Source organism: Bombina bombina, chromosome 3 (genome assembly GCF_027579735.1).
Source record: "Bombina bombina isolate aBomBom1 chromosome 3, aBomBom1.pri, whole genome shotgun sequence".
NCBI classification, from domain to species: domain Eukaryota; kingdom Metazoa; phylum Chordata; class Amphibia; order Anura; family Bombinatoridae; genus Bombina; species Bombina bombina.
The window spans coordinates 708,632,040-708,648,415 of record NC_069501.1 but is presented as its reverse complement, the minus strand read 5'-3'; the positions used below and the strand labels follow the sequence as shown (position 1 = coordinate 708,648,415).

Here is a 16,376-nt window from a genome sequence, read left to right as displayed (position 1 = left end):
GTAGGTCTGGCTACTGCATTCTATTTTTAGGAATTCAACCAATTCACAATTTTATACATTTGTACAATAGCCTTTTTTCCTTCTGTGTCTTCTCTCTCACCATCTTGTGTTATAATTAAATTATATTTTTGTGAATTTTATAAATATCAGTCTGAAAGACAGAAAAGAAGTGGTGCTTCCTTGTGTGTATCGACTATATACAAACAAACAAATCGCAGCAGGTATCGCTCAATCTCGATATACTCACAAAGGGAGCAGCACCCAGTTGTGCTATTAGAGGCAGACTAGAGTCTCAGTGCTCCAGCTCGCTGACACCGTGGTCTCGAAAATCCGGGTGTAGTAGGCTTTCAGGCTTAAGTAAGCTATAGTTTGACTTAGCCTCAGGATATGCCGCAGATGACCAGTCCCAGCTGTTCGGCAGTGGAAGGTGATCGTTACAGATCAGGCAAAATGAAGTGTATAAAATCATACTTTAATACAAGTAAAACAATTTAGCACTCATAAGTGCATCAGTGTGGTACGCTACGCGTTTCTCGGTCCACTGATCGTTTCATCAGGCATAAAAACATATAACTTTGTTAGCTATTTAAATCTTTGTAGGCCAATTAGTTAGTTGAGGCTTCCTACATCATAGGTGGCAACTATGTTGCCAATTAGTAATTAAATCAACTAAATTCCTATTTGTAAATAAAGATACAGTGTGTTATCACTCATAGCACTTACATTCTTATTTCCAAACTGAGGTACAATATGTCAATAACCCTCATTTTTTAACTTAGAGTTGTACTAGCTACAAAAATATAATTAGCAATTTTTGACAACTCACAGTTCATTGTTACAAAAAATGGGTCTGAAGCAAATTGTATTTACAATGGGACTGACGTGCTGTGAAAAATGCACAGAAAAGTTCCTACCCCTTAGGTGTCATAGAGATGCCGAGCTCAGATTCATAAATCAAATTGCTCTAAATGTGTGTGGATTATATGTACAAATAACTTGTACAATAGTCGATCATAAATATATAAAGATTGGGATATATATGAATAACTTATATCTAGATGTCTGCTGTGCTATACAATGACAATGATAAAATTATATGGAAAAAGTATTTACATCAACTGGCCCTCTATATTGTATAGGGTAGTTTCTTTCTAATGACACAATAAGTCCACGGATCATCTAATTACTATTGCGAATATCACTCCTGCCCCGCAGGAGGCGGCAAAGAGCACCACAGCAAAGCTGTTAAATATCACCTCCCTTCCCTCCAACCCCATTCATTATCTTTGCCTACCATAAGAGCAAGGAGGTGGTACAGTTAAGGTGTTTGGAAGAAGATTCTTCAAGCAAGATTTTGTTATTTTTCAGCAGGGCAAGCTTGTTCTGCTTTGTCCTGGGGTGTAGCTGTTGTCCATGTCAGTCTCTTCAGTAGAGCAGTGGTGGCTTTTAAGCAATGGGAACTTGTGGGGTACAATCCTCACTGTGACTTCCATGTATTTAATGCTGTCCTAACTTTGAAAGCCTGAGTAAGATTACTCAGTCTTAGTTTTTCTTCCACAGGTCCATGTGAGGGAACATGCTTCTCAAACCCAGTGAGCTGCCTTGCTGCCTGTCAGATTTCTGAAGGTAAGTGCTGATTTTTATTTTTTCTGGGACATATACAGGAAAACTTTGGCACTTTAATTTTATTTGATGGGACACAATAGACATTCTCCTATGGAATTAGGGGATTATGTTAAGGATGGCAGTAATGGCAGGCACTGGGGACGAGGAGATTGTGGCTCAATGTGTGGTGTGTGTTTCACTTACTCCCAGCGGTGTTACTTTAGAGACATTTTGCCGACCGGGAGGTTTAATTATTGTTTTTTTTTTATATGCCCACGGTGGGCGGAGCTAGCTGAGTTGACAAGTTTCTGTTGCGCGCCTTTTCCCCTTCACTTCCTGTGTTCCAGAGGAGAGACAGCGGTATTGCAGTCTTGTACGCTGTGCTACAGTGAAGCGGGAGAGCAGCCTCAGATCTGGCAAATACATTGCTTAGGTTGAGTCCGGACTTCTGCTAACAAAATATACACTCCGGTGGCAGCAAGGAAGGTAGGCACCTCAGCAAAGCTAAGCTGAGGTGTAGAGGTTGTCTGGAGTATTTGTGACAGTTTATTTTTTTTCCAGCAAAAATAAAAAAAGTTTAGTTTTAACATTTAAAGAGACTAACGTTTTTTTTGGTTTGTTAATTTCTACCTTATCAGTTTATTTATTCTAATTTGTTCAATTGTGAGTAAAGATGGACCAAGAGGCCATGCAAAATATTTATTGTTCTTTATGTTTTGATGCTAGAACTTTAAATTACAGGGATAGACTTTTTTTCTGAGCCAACATTGTCTAAGACGGATGCTGTCCAGGGGTCTTCTGACAATATTCAAGATATGACGCAGCTTTCTCCTCAAGTGTCCCAAATGTTATCGTCCACACATGCAATTCCTCTCAAGCTCTGCCTGGAGTTACTTTGCAAGACATCGCAACCCTCATGTCTGGCTCAGGCGACAAGAGATTTTCTTCTTTGGTGGTTGCCTCAGGATCATCTCTCCCAGGGAACCTGCTTCCACAGATCCACCTGGGTAATTGTGACAACGGACACCAGCCTGCTGGGATGGGGAGCAGTCTGGGGCTCTCTAAAGGCTCAGGGGACATGGACTCGGGAGGAGTCTGTTCTCCCCATAAACATTCTGGAGCTGAGGGCAATCTTCAATGTTCTTTTGGCCTGGCCTCAGTTAGCTTCGGTCCGGTTTATCAGGTTCCAGTCGGACCACATAACTTCAGTGGCTTACATCAACCATCAGGGAGGAACTCTGAGTTCCTTGGCCATGACAGAGGTAGCCAAAATTATTCAGTGGGTGGAGACCTACAACTGCTGTCTATATGCGATCCACATTCCAGGAGTGGACAACTGGGAAGCGGATTTTCTGAGCAGACAGACCTTTCACCCAGGGAGAGTGGGAACTCTATCCAGAAGTGTTTTCCCACTTGATTCTCAAATGGTGACAGCCGGAACTGGATCTCATGGCCAAGTTCCCGAGGTATGGGTCAAGGGATCCTCAGGCTGTACTGATAGATGCTCTGGCGGTCCCTTGGAATTTCAGTCTTGCATACCTATTTCCTCTGTTCGCTCTCCTTCCCCGGGTCATTGCTCAAATCAAACAGGAGAGGGTGTCGGTGATCTTTATTGCACCGGCTTGGCCTCGCAGGATCTGGTATGCAGATCTAGTGGAGTTGTCATCTCTCCCACCTTGGAGACTTCCACTAAGGAAGGACCTTCTACTTCAAGTGCCCTTCCTTCATCCAAATATCGTTTCTCTGAATCTGGCTGCTTGGAGATTGAACGCTTAATCTTATCTAAGTGGGGATTTTCTGAGTCGGTCATTAAGACCATGATTCAGGCTCATAAGCCTGTTACCAGGAAGATTTACTAAAAGATATGGCGTAAATATCTGTATTGGTGTGAATCCAGAAGCTACTCTTGGAGTAGAGTTTGGATTCCTAGAATTCTGTCTTTTCTCCAAGAGGGTTTGAAGAAAGGTTTATCGGCAAGTTCTTTGAAAGGTCAAATATCTGCCTTGTCTATTTTGTTACATAAACGTCTGGCGGATGTACCAGACATGCAATCGTTCTGTCAGGCCTTGGTCAGAATCAGGCCTGTGTTCAAACCTGTTACTCCTCCCTTGAGTCTTAACCTTGTTCTTAAAGTTCTTCAGCAGGCTCCGTTTGAGCCTATATATTCCTTAGATATTAAATTGTTATCTTGGAAGGTTTTGTTTCTTGTTGCTATTTCATCTGCTCGTAGAGTCTCGGAGCTCTCTGCGTTACAGTATGAGTCTCCTTACCTTATTTTCTTCTGTTATGTGTGATCAGTCCACGGGTCATCATTACTTCTGGGATATAACTCCTCCCCAACAGGAAATGCAAGAGGATTCACCCAGCAGAGCTGCATATAGCTCCTCCCCTCTACGTCAGTCCCAGTCATTCTCTTGCACCCAACGACTAGATAGGATGTGTGAGAGGACTATGGTGATTATACTTAGTTTTTATGACTTCAATCAAAAGTTTGTTATTTTACAATAGCACCGGAGCGTGTTATTACTTCTCTGGCAGAGTTTGAGGAAGAATCTACCAGAGTTTTTTACTATGATTTTAACCGGAGTAGTTAAGATCATATTGCTGTTCTCGGCCATCTGAGGGAGGTAAAAGCTTCAGATCAGGGGACAGCGGGCAGATGAATCTGCATTGAGGTATGTAGCAGTTTTTATTTTCTGAATGGAATTGATGAGAAAATCCTGCCATACCGTTATAATGACATGTATGTATACACTTCAGTATTCTGGGGATGGTATTTCACCGGAACTACTCTGTTAAAAGTCACTAATCCTTTTAATAAGTATTTATCATGTTAAACGTTTTTGCTGGAATGTAGAATCGTTTACATTTCTGAGGTACTGAGTGAATAAATATTTGGGCATTATTTTCCACTTGGCAGTTGTTTGGTTTTAATTGTGACAGTTTCGTTTCTCTTCACTGCTGTGTGTGAGGGGGAGGGGCCGTTTTTGGCGCTCTTTGCTACGCATCAAAAAATTCCAGTCAGTTACTCTTATATTTCCTGCATGATCCGGTTCATCTCTGACAGATCTCAGGGGTCTTCAAACTTCTTTGGAGGGAGGTAGATTCTCTCAGCAGAGCTGTGAGAATTTTATATTGACTGTGAATAAAAACGTTGCTCTGTAATTTTTATGTCAAATTTAATTATTGTTATTTTTCTAATGGGAACAAACCTTTGCTAAAAGTTGTGTTGTTTTAAAGTTTGATGCTATAACTGTTTTTCAGTTCATTATTTCAACTGTCATTTAATCGTTTAGTACCTCTTTGAGGCACAGTACGTTTTTGCTAAAAAAGATTATAACCAAGTTGCAAGTTTATTGCTAGTGTGTTAAACATGTCTGACTCAGAGGAAGATATCTGTGTCATTTGTTCCAATGCCAAGGTGGAGCCCAATAGAAATTTATGTACTAACTGTATTGATGCTACTTTAAATAAAAGTCAATTTGAACAAATTTCACCAAACAGCGAGGGGAGAGTTATGCCGACTAACTCGCCTCACGCGGCAGTACCTGCATCTCCCGCCCGGGAGGTGCGTGATATTATGGCGCCTAGTACATCTGGGCGGCCATTACAGATAACATTACAAGATATGGCTACTGTTATGACTGAAGTTTTGTCTAAATTACCAGAACTAAGAGGCAAGCGTGATCACTCTGGGGTGAGAACAGAGTGCGCTGACAATACTAGGGCCATGTCTGATACTGCGTCACAGCTTGCAGAGCATGAGGACGGAGAGCTTCATTCTGTAGGTGACGGTTCTGATCCAAACAGATTGGATTCAGATATTTCAAATTTTAAATTTAAATTGGAGAACCTCCGTGTATTACTAGGGGAGGTCTTAGCAGCTCTCAATGATTGTAACACCATTGCAATACCAGAGAAACTGTGTAGGTTGGATAAATACTTTGCGGTACCGGCGAGTACTGACGTTTTTCCTATACCTAAGAGACTAACTGAAATTGTTACTAAGGAGTGGGATAGACCCGGTGTGCCGTTCTCACCCCCTCCAATATTTAGAAAGATGTTTCCAATAGACACCACCACTCGGGACTTATGGCAAACGGTCCCTAAGGTGGAGGGAGCAGTTTCTACTTTAGCTAAGCGTACCACTATCCCGGTGGAGGATAGCTGTGCTTTTTCAGATCCAATGGATAAAAAATTAGAGGGTTACCTTAAGAAAATGTTTGTTCAACAAGGTTTTATATTGCAACCCCTTGCATGTATCGCGCCGATTACGGCTGCGGCAGCATTTTGGATTGAGTCTCTGGAAGAGAACCTTAGTTCATCTACGCTAGACGACATTACGGACAGGCTTAGAGTCCTTAAACTAGCTAATTCATTCATTTCGGAGGCCGTAGTACATTTAACCAAACTTACGGCTAAGAACTCAGGATTCGCCATACAGGCACGTAGGGCGCTGTGGCTAAAATCCTGGTCAGCTGATGTTACTTCTAAGTCCAAATTACTTAATATACCTTTCAAGGGGCAGTCTTTATTTGGGCCCGGTTTGAAAGAAATTATCGCTGACATTACAGGAGGTAAGGGCCACGCCCTACCTCAAGACAAAGCCAAAGCTAAGGCTAGACAGTCTAATTTTCGTCCCTTTCGGAATTTCAAAACAGGAGCAGCATCAACCTCCACTGCACCAAAACAGGAGGGAGCTGTTGCTCGTTACAGGCAAGGCTGGAAGCCTAACCAGTCCTGGAACAAGAGCAAGCAGGCCAGGAAACCTGCTGCTGCCCCAAAGACAGCATGAACCGAGAGCCCCCGATCCGGGACCGGATCTAGTGGGGGGCAGACTTTCTCTCTTCGCCCAGGCCTGGGCAAGAGATGTTCAGGATCCCTGGGCGCTAGAGATCATATCTCAGGGATACCTTCTAGACTTCAAATTATCTCCCCCAAGAGGGAGATTTCATCTGTCAAGGTTGTCAACAAACCAGATAAAGAAAGAAGCGTTTCTACGCTGTGTACAAGATCTGTTATTAATGGGAGTGATCCATCCGGTTCCGCGGGTCGGAACAAGGACAAGGGTTCTACTCAAACCTGTTTGTGGTTCCCAAAAAAGAGGGAACTTTCAGGCCAATCTTAGATTTAAAGATTCTAAACAAATTCCTAAGAGTTCCATCGTTCAAACTGGAAACTATTCGGACAATCTTACCCATGATCCAAAAGGGTCAGTACATGACCACAGTGGATTTAAAAGATGCTTACCTTCACATACCGATTCACAAAGATCATCACCGGTATCTAAGGTTTGCCTTCTTAGACAGGCACTACCAGTTTGTAGCTCTTCCATTCGGATTGGCTACGGCTCCAAGAATCTTCACAAAGGTTCTGGGTGCCCTTCTGGCGGTACTAAGACCGCGAGGGATTTCGGTAGCTCCGTACCTAGACGACATTCTAATACAAGCTTCAAGCTTTCAAACTGCCAAGTCTCATACAGAGTTAGTTCTGGCATTTCTAAGGTCGCATGGATGGAAAGTGAACGAAAAGAAGAGTTCTCTTTTTCCTCTCACAAGAGTTCCATTCTTGGGGACTCTTATAGATTCTGTAGAAATGAAGATTTACCTGACAGAAGACAGGTTAACAAAGCTTCAAAATGCATGCCGTGTCCTTCATTCCATTCAAACACCCGTCAGTAGCTCAATGCATGGAGGTGATCGGCTTAATGGTAGCGGCAATGGACATAGTACCTTTTGCACGCCTACACCTCAGACCGCTGCAATTGTGCATGCTAAGTCAGTGGAATGGGGATTACTCAGATTTGTCCCCTACTCTGAATCTGAATCAAGAGACCAGAAATTCTCTTCTATGGTGGCTTTATCGGCCACACCTGTCCAGGGGGATGCCATTCAGCAGGCCAGACTGGACAATTGTAACAACAGACGCCAGCCCACTAGGTTGGGGCGCTGTCTGGAATTCTCTGAAGGCTCAGGGACTATGGAATCAGGAGGAGAGTCTCCTTCCAATAAACATCCTGGAATTGAGAGCAGTTCTCAATGCCCTTCTGGCTTGGCCCCAATTAACAACTCGGGGGTTCATCAGGTTTCAGTCGGACAACATCACGACTGTAGCTTACATCAACCCATCAGGGAGGGACAAGAAGCTCCCTAGCAATGATGGAAGTATCAAAGATAATTCGCTGGGCAGAGTCTCACTCTTGCCACCTGTCAGCAATCCACATCCCGGGAGTGGAGAACTGGGAGGCGGATTTCTTGAGTCGCCAGACTTTTCATCCGGGGGAGTGGGAACTTCATCCGGAGGTCTTTGCCCAAATACTTCGACGTTGGGGCAAACCAGAGATAGATCTCATGGCGTCTCGCCAGAACGCCAAACTTCCTCTCTACGGGTCCAGATCCAGGGATCCGGGAGCGGTTCTGATAGATGCTTTGACAGCACCTTGGAACTTCGGGATGGCTTTTGTGTTTCCACCCTTCCCGCTGCTTCCTCGATTGATTGCCAAAATCAAACAGGAGAGAGCATCAGTGATTCTAATAGCGCCTGCATGGCCACGCAGGACTTGGTATGCAGATCTAGTGGACATGTCATCCTGTCCGCCTTGGTCTCTACCTCTAAGACAGGACCTTCTGATACAGGGTCCATTCAAACATCAAAATCTAACTTCTCTGAAGCTGACTGCTTGGAAATTGAACGCTTGATTTTATCAAAACGTGGTTTTTCTGAGTCGGTTATTGATACCCTGATACAGGCTAGGAAGCCTGTTACCAGAAGGATTTACCATAAAATATGGCGTAAATACCTATACTGGTGCGAATCCAAAGGTTACTCCTGGAGTAAGGTTAGGATCGCTAGGATATTGTCCTTTCTACAAGAGGTTTAGAAAAGGGTTTATCAGCTAGTTCATTAAAGGGACAGATTTCAGCTCTGTCCATCTTGTTACACAGGCGTCTGTCAGAAAATCCAGACGTCCAGGCCTTTTGTCAGGCTTTAGCTAGGATCAAGCCTGTGTTTTAAAGCTGTTGCTCCGCCATGGAGTTTAAACTTAGTTCTTAACGTTTTACAGGGTGTTCCGTTTGAACCCCTTCATTCCATTGATATAAAATTGTTTATCTTGGAAAGTTCTGTTTTTAATGGCTATTTCCTCGGCTCGAAGAGTCTCTGAGTTTATCAGCCTTACATTGTGATTCTCCTTATCTGATTTTTCACTCAGACAAGGTAGTTCTGCGTACTAAACCTGGGTTCTTACCTAAGGTAGTCACTAACAGGATTATCAATCAAGAGATTGTTGTTCCATCCTTGTGTCCAAATCCTTCTTCAAAGAAGGAACGTCTTCTACACAATCTGGATGTAGTTCGTGCCCTCAAGTTCTACTTGCAGGCAACTAAAGATTTTCGCCAAACTTCTTCCCTGTTTGTCGTTTATTCTGGACAGAGGAGAGGTCAAAAAGCTTCTGCTACCTCTCTCTCTTTTTGGCTTCGTAGCATAATACGTTTAGCCCTATGAGACTGCTGGACAGCAGCCTCCTGAAAGAATTACAGCTCACTCAACTAGAGCTGTGGCTTTCCACTTGGGCCTTTAAGAATGAGGCCTCTGTTGAACAGATTTGCAAGGCTGCAACTTGGTCTTCGCTTCATACTTTTTCCAAATTTTACAAATTTGACACTTTTGCTTCTTCGGAGGCTATTTTTGGGAGAAAGGTTCTTCAGGCAGTGGTTCCTTCTGTATAATGAGCCTGCCTATCCCTCCCGTCATCCGTGTACTTTTGCTTTGGTATTGGTATCCCAGAAGTAATGATGACCCGTGGACTGATCACACATAACAGAAGAAAACATAATTTATGCTTACCTGATAAATTCCTTTCTTCTGTTGTGTGATCAGTCCACGGCCCGCCCTGTTTTAAGGCAGGTAAATATCTTTTAAATTATACTCCAGTCACCACTTCACCCTTGGTTACTCCTTTCTCGTTGATTCTTGGTCGAATGACTGGGACTGACGTAGAGGGGAGGAGCTATATGCAGCTCTGCTGGGTGAATCCTCTTGCATTTCCTGTTGGGGAGGAGTTATATCCCAGAAGTAATGATGACCCGTGGACTGATCACACAACAGAAGAAAGGAATTTATCAGGTAAGCATAAATTATGTTTTTCATTTGGATAAGGTAGTTTTGCGTACTAAGTTAGGGTTTCTCTCTCTAAATTGGTTTCTGATAGGCACATTAATCTTGTTCCTTATTTATGTCCTAACCCCAACTTCTCATAAGGGAACGTCTGCTGCACAACCTAGACGTGGTGCGTGTGTTAAAATTCTATTTACAGGTGACTAAGGATTTTTGCCAGTCTTCTGCTCTGTTTGTGGTTTTCTCTGGGAAACGTAAGGGGCAGAAAGCTACGGCTACTTCTCTTTCCTTGTGGCTGAAGAGTATCGTTCACTTGGCCTATGAAACTGCTGGACAGCAGCCTCCTGAGAGGGTCACAGCTCATTCTACGAGGGCTGTTTCCTCTTCCTGGGCATTCAAACATGAACTTGGTCCTTTCTTCACACTTTTTTTAAATTCTATAAATTTTATACTTTTGCCTCGGCTGAGGCTTCTTTTGCGAGAAAGGTTCTTCAAGCAGTGATGCCTTCTGTTTCGGTTCCTGTCTTGTCCCTCCCTTATCATCTGTGTCTTCTAGCTTGGATATTGATTCCAAATAGTAATTAGATGATCCGTGGACTCACCGTGTCATTAGAAAGAAAACAAAATTTAAGCTTACCTGATAAATGTATTTCTTGACACGGTGAGTCCACGGCCCGCCCTGTTTTTTAAGACAGGTTTTTGTCATGTTATAAACCTCAGGCACCTCTGCACCTTGTTGCTTCTTTTCTCTCCTTTTACTTTGGTCGAATGACTGGGGTTGGAGGGAAGGGAGGTGATATTTAACAGCTTTGCTGTGGTGCTCTTTGCCGCCTCCTGCTTATCTGTGGACTCATCGTTTCAAGAAATAAATAATTTATCAGGTAAGCATAAATTTCGTTTTTTTCTTATCTGAAAAAAAACACAGATCCTCAGATCTAAATGTAAACACAGGTGACTTGTGTAGCTACTATGGGATATAGTGGACAGCTTTGTGCAATCTTTACAGGAAATGTGTATGAACTCTAAATATAGTGAGAGATATAACTCTCTCTTATAGTATATGTGATGTGTGACTGACAATAGGATACATATTGCCAAATAAAGTGGTCTAATATAATAAAACGTAAAATACTGTTTGATATAAATAAGTGGCTAGAGTCCAAAAATGGCTACTTTCAAAATGGTGGATTAATATGTGATAATAATTATACATTATATAAGTCAAAATAAATGGCTATAAGTGAAAAAGGGGGGGGGGAAGTGGCTATAAAGAAACTGGAAATATTTATTAAAAACCGGCCATATTAATATTCTCGTTGAGACCAGAGGGGAAACAAAGACCTGTATTTATAAATCCAATATGTTTCCCTTTGGCTCAAATGAGAGATTCCATTAGTGCCAATTTTGGGGGGAATAATTTCCAATGGGGTAATTTAGTGCCATGGTGGTGAACATGGTGTCTGAAGACACTATGTTTGAGTAAATAGTTTTTTTATGTTCTTCAAATGTTCACTCCACCTTTTTTTCTTATTTTTCTTGTGGTGTGCCCCAAATATTGGGCCTCACATTTGCAGGTTAGCACATAAATAGCAAAACTATTGTTACATGGCATGTGTCCCGATATTTTGAAATGTTGTCCTGTTGATGTGATGGAATCTGCTTTATGTGAAATGGATTTACACATGAGGCATCTGGGATGGTTACATTTAAATGCTCCATTAGTAGAGGAATTGTTATTCTTAGAGATGTTAGTATTAAAGATTTGTTTAGATAGAAGGACCTTGCTAGGTGCTAATTTAGGTGCTCTTCTAAATCTAAAATTGAGAGCCTTTTTAAGAATAGGGTCCGGCCAATGTTTACCTATAAGGGGTGGGAACTTTTCAGTGCATTTTTCACAGCACGTCAGTCCCATTGTAAATATGATTTGCATCAGACCCATTTTTTGTAACAATGAGCTGTGAGTTGTCAAAAATTGCTAATTATATTTTTGTAGCTAGTACAACTCTAAGTTAAGAAATAAGGGTTATTGACATATTGTACCTCAGTTTGGAAATAAGTATGTAAGTGCTATGAGTGATAACACAGTGTATCTCTATTTACAAATAGGATTTTAGTTGATTTAATAACTAATTGGCAACATAGTTGCCACCTATGACGTACAAAAGTCTCTACTAACTGATTGGCCTAGATAGATTTAAGTAGCTAACAAAGTGATATTTTTTTTTTTTTTTGCCTGATGAAACGGTCAGTGGACAGAGAAACGCCTAGCATACCACACTGATGCACTTATGAGAGCTAAATTGTTTTAAATTTGTTTTACTTGTATTAAAGTGTGATTTCATACATATCCCTTCGTTTTTCCTGATCTTTAACGATCACCTTCCACTGCCGACCAGCTGGGGCTGGTCACCAAACTGTAGCTTACCTGAGCTTGAAAGCCTACTACACCCGGATTTTCGAGACCAAGGTGCCAGCGAACTTGAGCGCTGTGAGACTCCAGTCTGCCTCTAATAGCACAACTGGGTGCTGCTCCCTTTGTGAGTATATCAAGATTGAGCGATACCTGCTGTGATTTGCTTGTTTGTTTATAGTCGATACGCACAAGGAAGTGCCTCTTCTCTTGTGTTTTTCCGACTGATGTTTATATGATACCTTGACGAACTTGTGTGATTGAAGAGAGCGGCTCACCCGTGCATCTGTGTTTCTACTCCTGGGATCTATTGTCCCTCATTCGAATTGTATTTTCTCAGTATTGGACTGGACTCCCTGCTTGTCTGGACTTTGTTTCAGTATAGTTTGGTTTGTGATTCATTTTAGTGAATTTGTTGCCCAGAATAACACAGTAACTGGAGAGGCTGGATAAATATTTTGGTTAAAGGGATTCTGAACCCCATTTCTCCTGTTAAGTGTGATCAGTCCACGGGTCATCATTACTTCTGGGATATTGCTCCTCCCCAACAGGAAGTGCAAGAGGATTCACCCAGCAGAGCTGCCATATAGCTCCTCCCCTCTACGTCACCTCCAGTCATTCTCTTGCACCCAACGACTAGATAGGATGTGTGAGAGGACTATGGTGATTATACTTAGTTTTATACCTTCAATCAAAAGTTTGTTATTTTATATAGCACCGGAGTGTGTTATTCCTTCTCTGGTAGAATTTGAGAAGAATCTACCTGAGTTTTTACTATGATTTTAGCCGGCGTAGTTAAGATCATATTGCTGTTTCTCGGCCATCTGAGGAGAGGTAAACTTCAGATCAGGGGACAGCGGGCAGATTAATCTGCAAAGAGGTATGTAGCAGCTTATTATTTTCTGACAATGGAATTGATGAGAAAATTCTGCCATACCGATATAATGTAAACTCAGCCTTAAATGCAGTAGCAGCAACTGGTATCAGGCTGTCATGTATGTATATTTTACACTTCAGTATTCTGGGGAATGGCACTTCACTGGAATTATACTGTGTGCATAAGACTTTAGCCTAATTTGCAGGGACTAGCAACAGGCTTTTTAATAACACTTAATTTATTTTAACGTTTTTTGCTGGCATGTAAAAATCGTTTCATTTCTGAGGTACTGGGTGAATAAAATATTTTGGGCACTATTTTTTTCCACTTGGCAGTTGTTTTATTTAATTTATGACAGTTTACTGATCTCTCTCACTGTTGTGTGTGAGGGGGAGGGGCCGTTTTTGGCGCTTTTGCTACGCATCAAAAATTCAGTCAGAAGCTCACTGTACTTCCTGCATGATCCGGTTCATCTCTACAGAACTCAGGGGTCTTCAAAACTTGTTTTGAGGGAGGTAATCACTCACAGCAGAGCTGTGAAATTGTAGTTGACTGTGATAAAAAAACTTTTATTTCTGTAACTTATTTTTTTCTGCTATCAGGGTTAGTTATCCTTTGCTAATGGGAACAAGCCTTTGCTAAAATTGTGTTTTTTACAAGATTTGATGCTATAACCTTTCAGTTTATTAACTTTCAACTGTCATAACTCTTTCTGTGCTTCTTATAGGCACAGTACGTTTTCTATTATAATAAATTACTTGAAAAGTATTTCCAAGTTGCTAGTTTATTTGCTAGTGTGTTAAACATGTCTGATTCAGAGGAAGACATCTGTGCTATATGTGCTAATGCCAAAGTGGAGTCCAATAGAAATTTATGTACTAACTGCATTGATGCTACTTTAAATAAGAGTCAATCTGTACAAATTGAACACATTTCACCAAACAACGAGGGGAGAGTTATGCCGACTAACTCGCCTCACGTGTCAGTACCTGCATCTCCCGCTCGGGAGGTGCGTGACTATTGTGGCGCCGAAGTACATCTGGGAGGCCATTACAAATCACATTACAGGATATGGCTACTGTTATGACTGAAGTTTTGGCTAAATTACCAGAACTAAGAGGTAAGCGTGATCACTCTGGGATGAGAACAGAGTGCGCTGATAATGTTAGGGCCATGTCAGATACTGCGTCACAACTTGCAGAACATGAGGACAGAGAACTTCATTCTGCGGCTGACGGTTCTGATCCAAACAGATTGGATTCAGATATTTCAAATTTTAAATTTAAGCTGGAAACCTCGTGTATTACTAGGGGAGGTGTTAGCTGCTCTAAATGATTGTAACACAGTTGCAATACCAGAGAAAATGTGTAGGTTGGATAAATATCTTTAGCAGGTACCGTCGAGTACTGACGTTTTTCCTATACCTAAGAGACTTACTGAAATTGTTACTAAGGAGTGGGATAGACCCGGTGTGCCGTTCTCACCCCCTCCGATATTTAGAAAGATATTTCCAATAGACACCACCACACGGGACTTATGGCAAACGGTCCCTAAGGTGGAGGGAGCAGTTTCTACTTTAGCTAAGCGTACCACTATCCGGTGGAGGATAGCTGTGCCTTTTCAGATCCAATGGATAAAAGTTAGAGGGTTACCTCTAAGAAAATTGTTTGTTCAACAAGGTTTTATATTGCAACCCCTTGCATGCATTGCGCCCTGTCACGGCATGCAGCAGCATTTTGGTTTGAGTCTCTGGAAGAGACACTTGAATCAGCTCCATTAGATGAGATTACCACACAAGCTTAAAGCCCTTAAGTTAGCTAACTCATTTATTTCAGATGCCGTAGTACATTTAACTAAGCTTACGGCTAAGAATTCCGGATTCGCCATTCAGGCGCGCAGAGCACTGTGGCCTAAAATCCTGGTCAGCTGACGTTACTTATAAGTCTAAATTACTTAATATACCTTTCAAAGGGCAGACCTTATTCGGGCCCGGATTGAAAGAAATTATCGCTGACATTACAGGAGGTAAAGGCCATGCCCTGCCTCAAGACAGAGCCAAACCTAAGGCTAGACAATCTAATTTTCGTTCCTTTCGGAATTTCAAAGCAGGAGCAGCATCAACTTCCTCTGCTCCAAACAAGAAGGATCTGTTGCTCGCTACAGACAAGGCTGGAGACCTAACCAGTCCTGGAACAAGGGCAAGCAGGCCAGGAAACCTGCTGCTGCCCCTAAAACAGCATGAATTGAGGGCCCCCGATCACGGGAACGGATCTAGTGGGGGGCAGACTTTCTCTCTTCGCCCAGGCTTGGCAAGAGATGTCCAGGATCCCTGGGCGCTAGAGTATATTATCTCAGGGATACCTTCTGGACTTCAAATACTCTCCCCCAAGAGAGAGATTTCATCTGTCAAGGTTGTCAACAAACCCAAATAAAGAAAGAGGCGTTTCTACGCTGCGTACAAGAGCTTTATTAATGGGAGTAATCCATCCAGTTCCACTCGGTCGGAACAGGGACAAGGGTTTTACTCAAATCTGTTTGTGGTTCCCAAAAAAGAGGGAACTTTCAGGCCAATCCTGGATTTAAAGATCCTAAACAAATTCCTAAGAGTTCCCATCGTTCAAAATGGAGACTATTCGGACAATTTTACCCATGATCCAAAAGGGTCAGTACATGACCACAGTGGATTTAAAAGATGCTTACCTTCACATACCGATCCACAAAGATCATTACGGTATCTAAGGTGTGCCTTTCTAGACAGGCATTACCAGTTTGTAGCTCTTCCATTCGGATTGGCTACGCTCCAAGAATCTTCCACCAAAGGTTCTGGGTGCTCTTCTGGCGGTACTAAGACCGTGAGGAATTTCGGTAGCTCCGTACCTAGACGACATTCTGATACAAGCTTCAAGCATTCAAACTGCCAAGTCTCATACAGAGTTAGTACTGGCATTTCTAAGGTCGCATGGATGGAAGGTGAACGAAAAGAAGAGTTCTCTCTTTCCACTCACAAGAGTTCCCTTCCTGGGGACTCTTATAGATTCTGTAGAAATGAAAATTTACCTGACAGAAGACAGGTTAACAAAACTTCAAAGTGCATGCCGTGTCCTTCATTCCATTCAACAACCCGTCAGTGGCTCAATGCATGGAGGTAATCGGCTTAATGGTAGCGGCAATCAACATAGTACCCTTTGCACGCCTACACCTCAGACCGCTGCAATTGTGCATGCTAAGTCAGTGGAATGGGGATTACTCAGACTTGTCCCCTTCTCTGAATCTGGATCAAGAGACCAGAAATTCTCTTCTATGGTGGCTTTCTCGGCAACATCTGTCCAGGGGGATGCCATTCAGCAGGCCAGACTGGACAATTGTAAA

At 42.3% G+C, this 16,376-nt stretch overlaps 1 protein-coding gene across 1 annotated transcript in view; it reads left to right on the top strand.

The window, feature by feature from the left end:
- LOC128652487 (galectin-9) overlaps nucleotides 1-16,376 on the top strand; it is a 64,027-nt gene that overhangs the window by 44,350 nt on the left and 3,301 nt on the right. The gene's annotated exons all lie outside the window — the stretch shown is intronic.